A 15,731-nucleotide genomic window follows, 5' to 3' on the forward strand; every position below is an offset into this window, starting at 1 on the left:
AACCAAAGCAGAAATCACGTGGATTCATGAGGATCCGTGGTTCAAAACCAAGTTTTTGGTTTCTGGCGCTGCCTTGAAGCCGTGGAGCCATGATTTCTGTGGTGCAGACTCTGCCCATGGACATGATATGTGACTGGATGGAGGGCTTGGCGGGATCCAAAGCAAAAATCATGTGCGTCCATGTTCCAAAACCAAGTTTTTGGTCCTTGGCGCTGCCATGAAGCCATGGATCCACGATTTCTGTGGTGCAAACTCTGCCCATGGACATGTTATGTGATTGGATGGTGGGCTTGGGGGATTCCAAAGCAGAAATCATGTGGATCCATGAAGATCTGTTTTTCAAAACCAAGTTTTTGGTCTCTGGTGCTGCCACAAAGCTGTGGATCTATGATTTCTGTGGTGCAAGCGATACCCATGGACATGATATGTGATTGGATAGTGAGGTTCGTAGGATCCAAAGCAGAAATCACATGGATCCATGAGGATCCGTGGTTCAAAAAAGGTTTTTTGTCCCTGGAACTACTACGAAGCCGTGGATCCATGATTTCTGTGGTGCAAACTCTCCCCATGGACATGATACGTGATTGGATGATGAGCTTGGGGAGATCCAAAGCAAAAATCATGAGGATCCATGAGGATCCGTTGTTCAAAACCGAGTTTTTGGTCTCTGGTGCTTCCACGAAGCCGTGGCTCTGATTTCTGTGGTGCAAGTTCTACCCATGGACATGATATATGATTAGATGGAGGGCTTGGGGGGGATCCAAAGCAGAAATCATGGGGCTCCATGAGGATCCATGGTTCATAACCAAGTTTTTGGTCCCTGGTGGAGGCACGAAGCCATGGATCCATGATTTCTATGGTGCAAAATCTGCCCATGGACATATGTGATTGGCTGGTGATCTTGGGGTGGCCCAAAGGAAAAATCATGAGGATCCATGTTTTGGAAACATGTTTTTTCAGTGCTGTGGCACCACAAATTCATGGAGGCATGATTTTTCTGGTGCTGCCTATAGTCTAAGAGAGGATCTATAACACGATGGTGGTTTGATTTCATTTCACCATAAAAATCATATGAATTCATGAGGATCCGTGCTTTGGAACCCTGTTTTTGCACTGCTGAGGCGCCGCGAATTCGTGGAGGCATGATTTTTGTAGTCCTGCCTATAGTCTAAGACAGGATCTACAGAATAATACTGGTTTTATTTCATTTCAATGTAAAAATCATATGAATTCATGAAGATCCATGTAGATCCGACTTTTACCCAGACCCATTGTCCTTTATGTTTAAGTTAACAATTTAAGCCATTCTTTATTTTGGACTCAAAAATATAACATGGGATATGAACTCATGTTGAACAACCCCTCCCCTGCTTCACGAACCCAGTTCTTCAAACCCCATTTTAGACTCCAACATCTTCTTTAAAAAACCTTCCTGGATGGTGTAAGCAGTGGGATGTGAACTGATGTCAGGAGATGAACTCACATTGGGATAAGAATCCATATTGAACAGCACCTCCCCGTCCCCCAGCTCCAGCCCTTTAATTCCCATTTTAGTCGTCTGCACATTCTTTTTGAAAAGTCTGCAGGAAGCATCCCAGAACTGCTTGTCACATCTCATTTTGAGGGCCATTCTTAGGATGATAACCACTGCTCAGCTCTGGGGCTTGCACTCATCTTTGGAAACATTCCAAAAACTCTACCCAGTACAAAAGAATAATGTGTACAGAGTCAGCCTGTACATAGCAGCTTCCACATGTGGTTGCCACACTAGACTGTCGTTTTAATTGGTCCTGAGTTTTTCAGAACAACATCTAGAAGCAGAGCTCCAGCTGGTGCACTACTTGCTGTTTCTGAAGTATGTTGAGACATATCTTTCAGTACTGTTCTGTTCACCACAGTATCTGACTGAACAGCTTGGTGAAGACAGGTCTGGCTGGCATTGTATTTTACTTATTCTGGGTCCTTTCTGGGAGGTAAGTCTTTGAAGGTAGTGCTGAGAGACATTCTATTCAGTCCCTTGGCGATTTGCCTACGGGGTCCTGAAAGAATATATCTTGTGTCCAGAATACCTGATGGACCATTTTCCATCTATATGTGCTACGTAATTCATTTCTCTGAGGTCTGCAGAATATACTATACTACAGGACACTCCCCCCTCATCAGTGAAAACCCTCATGAGGACTTTTTTGATGGTTGCTCCTGCCCTGTAGACCCTCCCTACCGACACACACACTGTGGATGGTTCCTTCACTAGGGCTTTATAGCACTGGTTGAACACATTCTTAATTCTGAAGCCCTTTGAAATTTCTCCAGTACTTTTAGTTTTAGTGGCTACTGACATGTTTTATATTGCTTTTGTCCAGCTTTTGAAATGCTGGTAAGCCATCTGGAGTATTTATCTTAAAGAGAAAGGCAGGATAGAAGTGTTCTTGATAAAAAAAAAAAACCCCAAGCAAATAAATATTGACTGAAGTGTAGTGGGTAAGAGGCTGAGCTAAATCAGTCTCAGCCTCAGACCTTCGACAAAATCAGTCTCAGCCTCTCCCTACCATGCTAATACTATTCTGTCTTGGGAAGACCAGCTGGTATAGACTCACCCAGCTGGTATAGACATACCCTTTGACTTCCCAAAGCCTGGAATGACCCTCCAGATAATACACAAAGTGGCGTGTGTGCTTGGCTCATGGTCATTGCTCCATACTTTGTTGACAAAAGAAACAGGCTGGATTTTTGAAAGTAGGCCAAGCACCATGTGGTGATGCTGCTGCTCTAGTCTGGGCCAGGACCAATATTTTCCTTCCAGAATCCAGGCTTGGTGGATATCTTCCAAGAGCCATTCTTCACATCTTACCTTTGGTCCTGATAAATTTTTCAGAGATCAAACCAATGCCCTCCCCCACCTTGCAATATTGTGAACCCAATGTGGGGCAATGGTTGGGCAGGAGACAGATGTGAGGATAGTTTTTAAATTGCTGTTTTATGACTAATGGAGACAGGTTAGCTTATTGGGCTATATGGAGCCATGAAGCAATCCATCTGGTATCTCCTGCATTTTCACTGTAAGCATATGTTAAAAATGGTTGCCTATATTATTTGATACAGAACACTTCAGCTGACAAGACAGCTGAGCTTGAGCGACATCTCCTCTTGAACAAGTGGTACCTGGAAAGACAAGATGAGTCTGCTGGGGACATGGGAGAAATGCAAAGATTTGAAATGTCTCTCCCATAAGGGAAGCAGGATGGGCTCTAGCCTCTGAGCCACCCCACCTTTTGCCAATTACAGTGACATATTCCCTTCTAACAGCGTAGTGACCCTTTCCTCTCCCCCTGGTATAATTCTTTCAGCTCAGTCTACTGTCAATTCTCTCTCTGGGCATCAGAAAGATACATCCTCCCCCCTCCCCCTCAGTTCTGCAGACAGTGTGCGGGAATTGGTTGCAGGATTGCCTGGCAGGGAAGGAGCCAGCCAGCATGTCTGGCATCGATTAGTTTTTACTTGGTTTCATGTGAAGCTTTTAGACCCTGCGAAATTTTTGGAGAAGGAGGAGGAAAGAGGGGAAGACCATGGTAAAGGAGGGGGTAGTTAGGTTTAGGGCTGGAGAGAATTTAGAATTCATGCACAATGCAGGGTGCGAAAGAGTTAAAGCAGAGAAGGGAGGAGAAGGATGGAATAACAGAAGTCAAAATAGTTTAGACCACAGAAAGCTTCGTCCTTTGGGATTTTGATAAGCAGCAGGGACAACCTGCCCCGATTTTGGCTGAATTCCAGTGTTTAGCTTCTAACATGCATGCACACAGGATGTGGAACTCCTTTCCCCTGATCCTCTGTGAGAATGACCTGCATGCCACCATTCAGTTGTAAGCGGGAAGACAGTACTTTTATCTTTATTATTGTGTTATGGTATTTTCAAAGCTGAATTTTAAAGGAAGCCCTCTGCTGTTTCCCTTTAATGTACCCCTGCTGAGGAAGAAATTTCCCTAGAGGGATTACAAGCACTTCAGGAGTGATTTTTGTTAGTCCAGAAAGCACCTCTGGAAGTCCATTCCTATAGTGCTGCTGTCTCTGCTATTGCTCCTTGTCTCAGGCAGCTTTCTGGTCTCCTTGGCTGATTACAGACCGGCACTTTGGGCTGACTCAGAGACGCCTCTGTAGTTGGCCCAAAAAATCTGTTCAGACAGCAACATTTGCCAGCCATCCTCACCCCGTCCTCCAGGCACCCTAGGCTGGCTCAAAAACTACCACTTCCAAAGTGGTAGCAAATTTTTGAGCCAGCTGGCCTCAGTCGCCTCCCCACCATCTGGAGGGGGAAGGGTGCAAGTGAGGCAACTTGGCGGTGTGGAACTGCCAAGCTGCCCCAAACTGGTCCCATTTTTTTTTTAAAAAAGGAAACCATTCAGAGTGCTGGAGCACTCGTGCTGCTAAGCCGCCTCATGAACGGGATGCCGGCGGCATGCAGGTGAGCGTGTGGTGGCTCCAAGCCGCCCGTCTGTTCTCAGCCCTCATTACCCTCTTTCTATCTTAAACTGTGTTTGGCTGGAGTCAGCTCCAGCTTTTGTACTTTTAATGACAAGTGAAGGTACAAATATTTGAAATCAGACTTTGGAGTTGCCCTGCCCATATATTTGATTTATTTTTTCCTTGTAGGTCCCTTCCAGACAATTAAAAGCTCACCTCATTCTTTTAGTGTTATATGCATGTTAGTTATAGTTCTAGTAAAATAGCAGTATAGTCCTATAATATGATCTCTTCCTCCTCCTTTCCACTTGTGGGAGTATAACTATACTGTTTAATGGGGAAATGTGGTGTTCAGTTGTTAGAATGCATCATATACAGCCTTCAAAGACTAAAAACATAGTTTTTTAAAAACAAAGATTTTTGAAATGGTAGGACACTGTTCCAGGATGGAGCTGATATCCTTGTTTGTGTTTTCCACTTTTTTTTTTTAAGGCTGTCTGAAATGTTTCCACACTTTAGTGATACATCAGGGGAGCGTTCAGCCTTGAAAGATAAAAATACAATTTTTAAAAATCATAAAATAGTGTGGGCATGAGGAAAGGAAGAGTCACTTACTGCTTGAGATGTTGCAGGCATTATCTAGTAGGATCCCAAGACATTTGTACAACCACCATCTACAGAACAGCCACAGTTGCAATAGATATGCTAACTGTTGGTTAAAAAAACAGCACAATGACAAGACATTATGGTCTCTGTGCTGTGAATATACGTTTTCCCTGCAACAGAAGCACTGCTTTGAGAAAAGACATTTAGATCCCAGGCAACAGATGAGCAACAACTGTGTATTTATTGCACAAAATAAAGGTTGGCTGGAAAGATTCCCAGTGACTCATATATTGGGTTTGTAGAAATTGGAGTCTTTCCGGTTGGATAGTTCACTTCACTAAGGGCCAAATTAGCTATGATGGCAGGAAGGGAGGGAATCCACATGTACTTATTCATTTGTTTACCCATTCATGTGTGAAGTAGGGTGGTCTATTTAACAGAAAACAAAGTGAGAGGAGCTAAACCTTGCCCCTCTCCCTTCTTAACTTGCTTTGCTCCATCATATTGTTCTTCCAATCCAGTTTGCTTCTGGAATCAGGGCTTGGACACAATATTTATTTATTAGGGCAGTTCTATGATACTTTTCTCCCCAAAGAGACACAAAGCAGCATATAGAAATGTCTAGAACAGTCAGTTTAGTCCAGGGGTGTCAAACTCATTTGTTAAGAGGGCTGAATATGACATAAATGAGACCTTGTCGGGCCGGGCTGGACCACGTGTGTCATTAAATGTAATGCCGGGTAGTGGAGATATAAACTTTATAAAGGACACAAACACAATTAAAGATTGCTTAAAAACTAAAAGATTAGTACTCTTGCAATATTTTGTTTATTTAACAGTCTGATAACTGACACCTCTTGCTCTGAATTATTGCATCAAAATCTGGACACAATGTCTGTGCTGTAGCAATCTTGAGTATGCTGGTCAGGTGTTACATTTATATACATACATTTAGAGACAGGCTGTCTCTACTCAATCAAAATGTTTAGCTCTATTTCGACTTGCCTTTAGTTGAACTACAGTATAAGTAGATGCCCAACATCGCTGAACATCGCAGAATGTATGGTACCAACTCTAGCACCGAAAATTGTTTTAATTAATTTAAACTGCTTTAAATTGTTTTAATTGCGTAACTGGTAATTGATTGATAATTTTAATTGTTTGCTCACTGTTTTATTGTTTGGTGTTTAATTGTTGTTAGCTGCCCAGAGCCTGCTTCGGCGGGGAGGGCGGGATATAAATGTGAAGAATACATAAACAAACTACAAAGCAATGGGAGGGTGGAATTCTCCAACCCTGGAAACACTGATAGGGGCCCTCCAAAACTTAACAGGCACTGCTGGCTGCCAATAACAGAGTTTCCATTGTGTTTGATGGTTTCAGAATGCTATCCATTCTTAGCTCAGCTCCACAGCCTCTCCTCTGTTGGGTGTTTGCAGTTAGAGAGGCAGGGAACTTGTTAAAAAGCAGAGCACATTAATATAATCATAGAAGAAGAAGGGACCTCGAGGGTCATCTAGTCCAGCACCCTGCACAATGCAGGAAAATTACAAGTACCTCCCCCTGCCCTCCTCATGATCTAAGTTCACAGAATCAGCATTGCTGTCAAATGGCCATTTAGCTTCTGTTTAAAAACTTACAAAGGAGAAGAACCGACCACCTTGTGAGGAAGTCCGTTCCACTGAGGAACCACTCTAACTGTCCGGAAGTTCTTCTAGTGTTTAGCTGGAAACTCTTTTGATCTAATTTCAACCTGTTGGTTCTGGTCCAACCTTCTGGAGCAACAGAAAGCAACTCTGCATCATCCTCTGTAAGACAGCCCTTCAAATACTTGAAGATGGTTATCATATCACCTCTCAGTTAACTCCTCTCCAGGCTAAACATACCCAGCTCCTTCAACCTTTTCATATGTTTTCATTCATTTATTCCTTTTTTCAGAGTTTAAAGTTTTATTGAGTTTTCATAAGAATAGGAATAAAAAGAATACAGAGTATAAAGAAAAACAGTGAATATATAAACAGAAAAGTAGTACATTCTGCATATCTATGCATCGTTCACAATAAAAGAAAAAGTCCAAATGACTCTAAGTAATCAATATATGATATGAGTATTGTAAGTTCACACTAAAACTTATCTAAATTGGATCATATTCTCAATAAGTGCATACTAAGTAAATGCTGGTTACCCGTTGCATTTCACAACAACTAGTCTTAATCAAAAAATCAGGTTGAAGCGTCCCATCAAATATACCACAGCTCCCAATATTTTCTTGCTTCTTCCTTAGATTTGCCACCAAGTAGTAAAGACAAATAGTCCATCTCTGCTGTCTCCAAAATTTTCTCAATCAGTTCTTGCTTCGCAGGCACTTGCTGAAGTTTCCATTTCTGCGCAACCAATATTCTAGCTGCTGTGTTAATATGTGCCATTAAGTGTCTTGTCTCTTTTGTATATTCACTGGAATATATATTAAAAAAAATAGTTCTGGTTTAAATTGGATCTGTATTTTCAGTATTATCTGTAATAGTTCATGCACCATCTTCCAATAGCTTTTCGCTACTTTATAGGTCCACCACATATGATAAAAAGACCAAATATGAGACATACATTTCCAACACTTATTTGACATATTAACATACATTTTCGACAACTTTTGGGGAGTTACTGTACATACTATCTATAAAACATTTTGTACACATTTTCCATAAAAGCTATTGCCTTAGTCACCTTAATATTAGATTTCCATAATGTCTCCCATTCATCTAAAGTTATGTTATGACCTATATTCTTAGCCCATCGTATCATACAATCTTTTATGATCACATCTTGCATTTTCATCTGCAATAGGTATGAATCAGTTTCTTCTGTGGCCCCAAAAAGATTTCATCAAATGCATGCTGTTCGGTACTAAAATCTATTGTTTTATCTTTGGCATATCTGGATTCTAATTGGGTTCTCAGCCACCAACTCATATTGAAATTCATGCCCTCCAGTTCCTCCATGGATTTCAACTGGTTATCTTTTCAGTAAATCTTCATATCTACAAATCTCGTTCAGATTTAATAGATTTGGCTGTGTAAATGCTTCAACGGGCAAAACCCATCTTGGTATTTTTTGGTAAATTTTTGGTTTCAACCAGATCCATGTCAGGTAGAGAGACTTCTGTAACCAATGTCTTTTAAAATAGGAATGATCTCCCAATCTTTGATACCACAAAGACACATGCCAACCCAGAATAAAGTCATGTCCTTCTACCAACAACTCTCTTCTGTCCTTCAAGAGCACCCAGTCTCTTACCCAAGAAAGTACACAAGCTTTATAGTACAGTTGCCACTCTGGAAGACCGAAGCCTGCTCTTTCTTTAAATTCTTGCAACGCTTTTAATTTAATTCTTGGCTTTTTCTTCTGCCAGATGAACCTAGATACCATCTTATTAAGTTCTTGAAAAAAAAGTTTGTTAATAGAACTAGGATAGTTTGAAACAAAAATAGCAATCTTGGTAAACATTAATTTTTATTGCTGCAATTCTTCCCATTAAGGGTATATTCAGATCATCCCACTTTTCCAACCCTTTTTTTAATCTCTTTAAATAATTTATCATAATTATTTGTCTTTAAACGGCTACATTTGTTTGAAATATAAATTCCCAGGTAATTCACTTTCTTCTCATAAGAGAACCCAGACTTTTGTTGAAGGAGATAAATCTGTTCTGTTGTCATATTTTTCACCAAGAATTTCGTTTTTCCATAGTTTATTTTCAATCCTGCCCAGAGGCCAAACTGGTTAATCTTATTCATCAAATGATCGATAGAGTCCAATGGTTGTTCTAATATAAAGACCAGATCATCTGCGAAGGCTCTTAATTTATGCTGTTCACCTTTGATCAGAGTACCTTTAATATTTTGATCTTCTCTTTATGTCTCTAAACATAAAATAAAAAGAAATTGTGATAAAGGGCAGTCTTGTCTGGTCCCCTTCTGAATAATAATTGACTCTGACAGTTCACCGTTTATTATAATTTTCGCACTCTGAGAGGCATATATAGATTGTATCATCTTCAAGAAGTTCTCACCACACTCTACAATGTTTAACTGCTTCAACATAAACTGCCAGCTCATGTTATCGAAGGCCTTCTCTGTATCCAAATTAATGCTAATGATTCTCATAATATTCCAATAGGTTACATATTTCTCTCCCATTATCCTTCAAATATCTTTTGGGGAGAAATCCTGCCTGGTCTTGATGTATATAAACAGCTAAAACTTTCTTCAAACGTGCCAAAACTGAAGCAAAAATTTTATAATCCACATTTAATAAAGAGATTGGCCTATAATTTTTTATATCCTTTGTATCCGTCCCCTCTTTTGGAATCAAAGATATTGTGGCTTCTTGCCATGAAGTAGGTATTTCAGCTTCTTTTTGAATTGTTTCTATAAGATGTTTGAGTGGAATCAGGAGGCTGTCTTCAAAAGCTTTATAGAATTCTGCAGGAAGGCCATCTGGACCTGGAGATGTACCATTTTTTTGTGAGGCTATTGCTTCTCCCACTTCTTTTATCGTTATAGAATCATTTAGAATTTTCCGTTGGTTTTCTGTAAACTTATTAGGTTTATTCTGCTTAAAATAATCCTCTAGATCTTCCTTTAATGATTGCTTGGCTTCATATAACTTTTTGTAGAATTGCTCCACTATTTGGCGTATCTCCTGCCTTTTAAGTTTCTCTCCACACCATTGTGGCTCTCTTGGCATTTTCTTTTCTCAGTCTATATGTCAGCCACCTTCCTGGTTTATTGGCAAATTCAAAATGATTTTGTCTGGCAAATTTTAACTTCTCCACTTCTTCGGCCAATAGCAAATTAAGTTATTGTAGCTTTTAAATTCTATTCTGGAACTCTAGCTTTGTGGGTTGTATTTTTAAATTCTTTTCTGCCCTTTCTGTTTGCATCATTAGATTTTGAAAAATTGCTGCTCTTTCCTCCTCCTCCTTCTTAGCATTATTTCTAATTGCTAGCCCTCTAAAATAAGCTTTAGCTGTATCCCATACCACTTATATCGTCACGTCTTGTGTTATGTTTTGCTTAACCAACAGAGAGCCAGTTTGGTGTAGTGGTTAAGTGTGCGGACTCTTATCTGGGAGAACCAGGTTTGATTCCACACTCCTCCACTTGCAGCTGCTGGAATGGCCTTCGGTCAGCCATAGCTCTGGCAGAGGTTGTCCTTGAAAAGGCAGCTGCTGTGAGAGCCTCTCAGCCCCACCCACCTCACAGGGTGTCTGTTGTGGGGGAGGAAGATAAAGGAGATTGTGAGCCACTCTGATATTCGGTGTGGAGGGCGGGATATAAATCCAATATCATTACAGAATATATCCATTTCTGCCTTGGCTTCCTGTAAGAAGTTCTTATATTTTAGGATTTGGTTATTTAATCCCCATCTTCTTCTCACTTGAATTTCCTTTAGTCTTATTGTTATCGGGTTGTGGTCTGATATCACTCTTGGATGAATCTCAGTTTCTACTTTCATCAGACCCGCAGATAACCAACATATATCAATTCTTGACCAAGATTGATGTCTTGATGAATAAAATGTGAAGTCTCTTGAGTTTGGGTTTCTTGTTCTCCATGCATCTATTAGATCCAGTTCTTCAGCTAATTTCAAGAAGCTTATCGGTAATTTTAATCCTTTAGCTTTAATATATTTGAGTGTCTTTTTATTCAATTGGTTATCGAAAACTGCGTTAAAGTCTCCTATAAAGCAGTATTCTGATAGCTTAAATGGTAAGTTAATTGTTAGCTTAATTGTCCTGATGATCGTTTGAGGCATAAATATTTGCCAAAAGTATTTTTTTTGCCTTCAATAGTAATTTTGTTTGAGGCATAAATATTTGCCAAAAGTATTTTTTTGCCTTCAATATTAATTTCCACTAGCAGAATTCTTCCTTTTTGTATAAACAATTTTATTGGTAACATATGGTAGCAAATCTCTATCAATATCTTACAACTTAAAAAGAAAAATGTATCTACCCCTTATCTTACTTTTCCCTCACATCCTTTTATTCGTAAACCTTGTATATCTTTTTCTTCTTGAATCTGCATCAATAAAAGTTCAAGAGTCATTATAAACAACAGTGGCGAAAGCGGACAACCTTGTCTAGTACCTTTGCTAATTTTCATTTCTTCTGTAAGATCTGCATTAACACACAACCTTGCCCTTTGTTTGGAGTATATTGCTTTTATCATTCTTATAAAACTTTCTCCCAACTCCATTTTTTCCATTACCGCGAACATAAATTCCCAGCTTAAATTGTCAAATGCTTTCTCTGCATCTGCAAAGAATAATGCTACTTCTTTTTTTGGATGTCTTTCATAATATTCTACAATATTTACAACAGTCCTAATATTGTCTCTTATTTGTCTTTTGGGAAGAAACCCTGCTTGATCTTCCTTTATAAAATTTATCAAATGTTGTTTAAGCCGTTCTGCCAAGATTCTTGTAAATATTTTATAGTCATTATTTAATAACAAAATTGGTCTGTAATATTTTACATTTGTGGCATGTCTATCTTCTTTAGGTATCAAGGAAATAACAGCTTCTTTCCATGTATTTGGTATTTTCCCTTTTATTCTTATTACATTCATCAACTTCTGCAATTTTGGTATTAATTCGTCCTTAAAAGTTTAAAAATATTTAGCTGTATATCCATCTGGCCCAGGAGCTTTCCCATTTTTCATTGCGTTGATTGCTGCTTCAATTTCTATCTTTTCAATTGGATCATTCAAAACTTTTCTCATATTTTCAGTTAGGGGTTCTATTTTTAACTTTTGTAAATATTCATCCATCTTCTCTTTTTTTATTTTAACACCTTTAAACAGTTTGGCATAGTACTTGAAAAATTCTCTTTTTATTCCCTCTTGAGTAACCAATTCTCTTCCATCTACCACAATTTTGTTAATAATTCTATTTTCTCTCTTTTTCTTCAATTGCCAAGCCAAATACTTTCCTGGTTTATTTGCTCCCTCAAAGGATTTCTGCTGAAGTCTTTTCAAATTCCATTCCACTTCTTTATTTAACAAATGTCTCAATTGAGTTTGTAGTATTGTAATTTCCCTTAAAATTTTCTTTTTCCCTGGTCTTTTTCTCAACTCCCCTTCCTTTTTCTTTATTTCATTTTGAATGTCCAACAACTGTTTTTCTTTTTTTCTTTTGTCTTTATTATTCAAAGTAATCAACACTCCTCTCATTACTGCTTTATAAGCATCCCAGACCATCTGAAAATCAATATCTTCTTTATCATTCACTTGGAAAAAAGCTTTAGTTTCCTTTTCTAGATATGTCACTGTTTCTTTATTCTGTAGCAAATCTTCATTCAGTCTCCATCTTCTCAATTTCTTGGACAATTTTGTAATCCACATTATTGGGTTATGGTCAGCCCCTATTTTAGGTAAAATCTCTAAAAGTAAACAGTCCTTTTTTATTTGATAAATTCCAAGAGCCAAGGGGTGGGGTGTGGGATGGCAAGAAGTCAAAATAGCAATACTAGTCCAGGTACACTTCCTAATAGTTACCACCATAACAGCTCCAAGCCGTACCCACACGGCCCGACCCGACATGGCTTGGCCCAACAAGGTCTCATTTATGTCAGATCTGGCCCTCATAACAAATGAGTTCGACATCCCTGCTCTAAGCTGTGGAATCTTGTGAACAAAAATTCTCCTTGGTGAGCTACAGGCATTAAAGTTTGAGCAACTGCAAAACTTAGTTTGCTATGGGGCTATTTCTTCTGATCTAAGACAAAAATGTGTGAGCCAGAGGCTAAAAAACCTATGAGATAGCTCACACTAACTCAGCTTAGAACACTGCCTGGGAGCCTCTCTGTTGAATCTTCATCTGCAAAGCAGAGAAACAGACACATGGTACCTGGGGAGGAGGGCCATGCCAGCCATTACCATGGATATACTGTCCTGACAGGATCTGCAAAGGCAGCCGTGTGTGTGTGTGTGGACACATAACCCCCCCCCCCCCCCATGCACACACACATGATGGGACCAACCAACTTGCACTCACCTGTCCTGGGGTTAAGTGCTCCTGGATTCTTTGCAATTCATCAGCCACAGCAGCTGCAGCTAATGGCTATTTCCCAGTGAGGGAATGACTTAAAGGGACAATTGCTGAACTAGCTCACCACAAGCAACAGAGCAGCTGCCAAACCACTCCCTTCACCCTGTGCCCTGCTGAGGGTGGGAACCGGGCAGGGGACAGACCATCCCGTGAAAAACTGTCTCGCCCCACACCTGAGCTCATTGCTGGGCTTCAGTACCAGAGATGCTTTCATGCCACCCAGCCTTGATGAGGGGAGGAGGGAAGTAAGTTTGGGGTGCTTGCTTGCACCTACCTGCCTGGGTGCGACTGCCCTTGTGTGCTGAGCCTCTGGAGGTTGGGTACCTGTTGAGACTTGGAAAAGGGAGAGGTTAGCCACAGAGTAGAGACCTCGCTTTCCTCCTTGCATGTCAAAATGCTCACCCTGTACTGTCTAAGTGCTTTTCTGTGCATTGCCCACCACCCAGGAGCCTCGCCCCTTGCTATGTCTGCATGGCAGAGAGCTCTGAGGCTGACGTTTTTCTAGAATGGGGGGGGGACTGTGGTTGGGTGTTGGAGGGGGGCTCATCCAGCAGTGGCAGAGGACTTTACTTTCTTGAGCCATGGGTGCCTATGGGATACACCAGTGTTTTCCTTGACATACCTTTATGCCTCTCACAGGAGGTGTTTCCTGGCTGAAAGGTCTTAGGAGGCTGACTAACACTGGCCATGCCACCTCCTACCAGGGTTGTAGCCAGGATTTGGAAGATTGGGGGCATTTACATTTTTGGGGGGGCACTGATGCCCCCCAGCCCCCCACATGACCTTTCCTCTAGTTGTTCTCCCTCCCTGACACCGTCCCCTCCCCCCCAAGGAAGGGAGGGTGGCAATGAGAGTGACAGGCAGGAGAATGGGCAAGGATTGGGGCTGGGAGAGACGGGAAGGAGGTGTGAAGGCGTTGATCAGGGCTGGGAAGGAGGGAAAGAGGCCAGGAGAAGCCAGATCAGGGCTGGGACTGGGAGGGAGGGGAAGGAGGAGGGGAGAAGGCAGTGATCGGGGCTTGGAATGGAGGGAGGGAAAGAGGCCAGGAGAAGCCGGCGATCAGGGCTGGGACTGGGAGGGAGGGGAAGGAGGAGGGGAGAAGGCAGTGATCGGGGCTTGGAATGGAGGGAGGGAAAGAGGCCAGGAGAAGCCGGCGATCAGGGCTGGGACTGGGAGTGGGTGTCAGCTATGTGCATTGAAGCTTGTCCTTATTACCTTAAATGTTTATCTGATGCTAACTAACACCCTCGCACCCTGCCTCACTAACCCTGAAACTGTAACGAAATGTGAAAAATAGCTGGGAGAAACAGTCCAGGTGCCAGAGAGCTTTCCAGAGAGCTTTGAAGTGTTAAACATCTAGCTCATTCTCAGGCCGAGCTAGCAAGGCCACAGCGGGGAGGAGAGACAGGCCATGCCAGGGAGATAACAGATAAGACAGCCCAGGTTTTATTATGGGAAGCAACTTAAGGCTCCTTGCTTTGATGTGTATCCATAAATGCTTATGCTTGAACCCCTTTCGTCATTAGTATCAATGACTCTGCGCTGTGCAACATTGTTGTAATCAATAAATGGAAACTTATTTTTAAACTAAAATAAGTCTATTCATTCTTGGAACTTCAATGCCCCTACACTGACACTGGGAGGGAGGGGAAGGAGGTGGGGAGAAGGTGGCGATTGGGGCTTGGAAGGGAGATCAGGGCTGGGACTGGGAGGGAGGGGAAGGAGGTGGGGAGAAGGCAGTGATCGGGGCTTGGAAGGGAGGGAGATTAACATGTGAAATTCACTGCCACAGGAGGTGGCGGCGGCTACAAGCATAGCCAGCTTTAAGAGGGGACTGGATAAAAATATGGAGCAGAGGTCCATCAGTGGCTATTAGCCACAGTGTGTGTGTGTGTGTGTGTGTGTATATATATATGTGTGTGTGTATACATATACACACACACATATTGGCCACTGTGTGACACAGAGTGTTGGACTGGATGGGCCATTGGCCTGATTCAACATAGCTTCTCTTATGTTCTTAGGGAGGGAAAGAGGCCAGGAGAAGCCGGCGATGGGGCTGGGGCTGGGACTGGGAGGGAGGGGAAGGAGGTGGGGAGAAGGCGGCGATCAGAGCTTGGAAGGGAGGAAGGAAAACTGGGAAAGTGGCCAGGAGAAGCTGGCGATCTGGGCAGAAGCAGCCCCCCACCTCCCTGCCAGTTAAAGGGCTCGGTGATCAGCTGGCCCTTTAACTGGCCACTCAGGCACCCCTGAACCAACGTAAGTCCTATTTGCATTGATGTAACTTGTCTTACATGGGTGTAACTGCAACTTACTCCAACATAAGGGGTTGTTTACTTCCAGAGCACTTTCAGGCCCCCTCCCCCTCACTTAGGATTGTGCTGTTAATATCTGATTATAATAGACCTTCAAGAACTTAAACTATTAAAAAAATAACCAAATGTAACCTGAGATTCCTTTCTTTCATATATTTGAAAATTAATTATATTCCAATCATAAAAATTATTTATATTTATCAACAGATAAGTCTCAATATATTACTAAACTGTTTTTAA

The sequence above is a fragment of the Heteronotia binoei genome, chromosome 5, assembly GCF_032191835.1.
Source record: "Heteronotia binoei isolate CCM8104 ecotype False Entrance Well chromosome 5, APGP_CSIRO_Hbin_v1, whole genome shotgun sequence".
Lineage (NCBI taxonomy): Eukaryota > Metazoa > Chordata > Lepidosauria > Squamata > Gekkonidae > Heteronotia > Heteronotia binoei.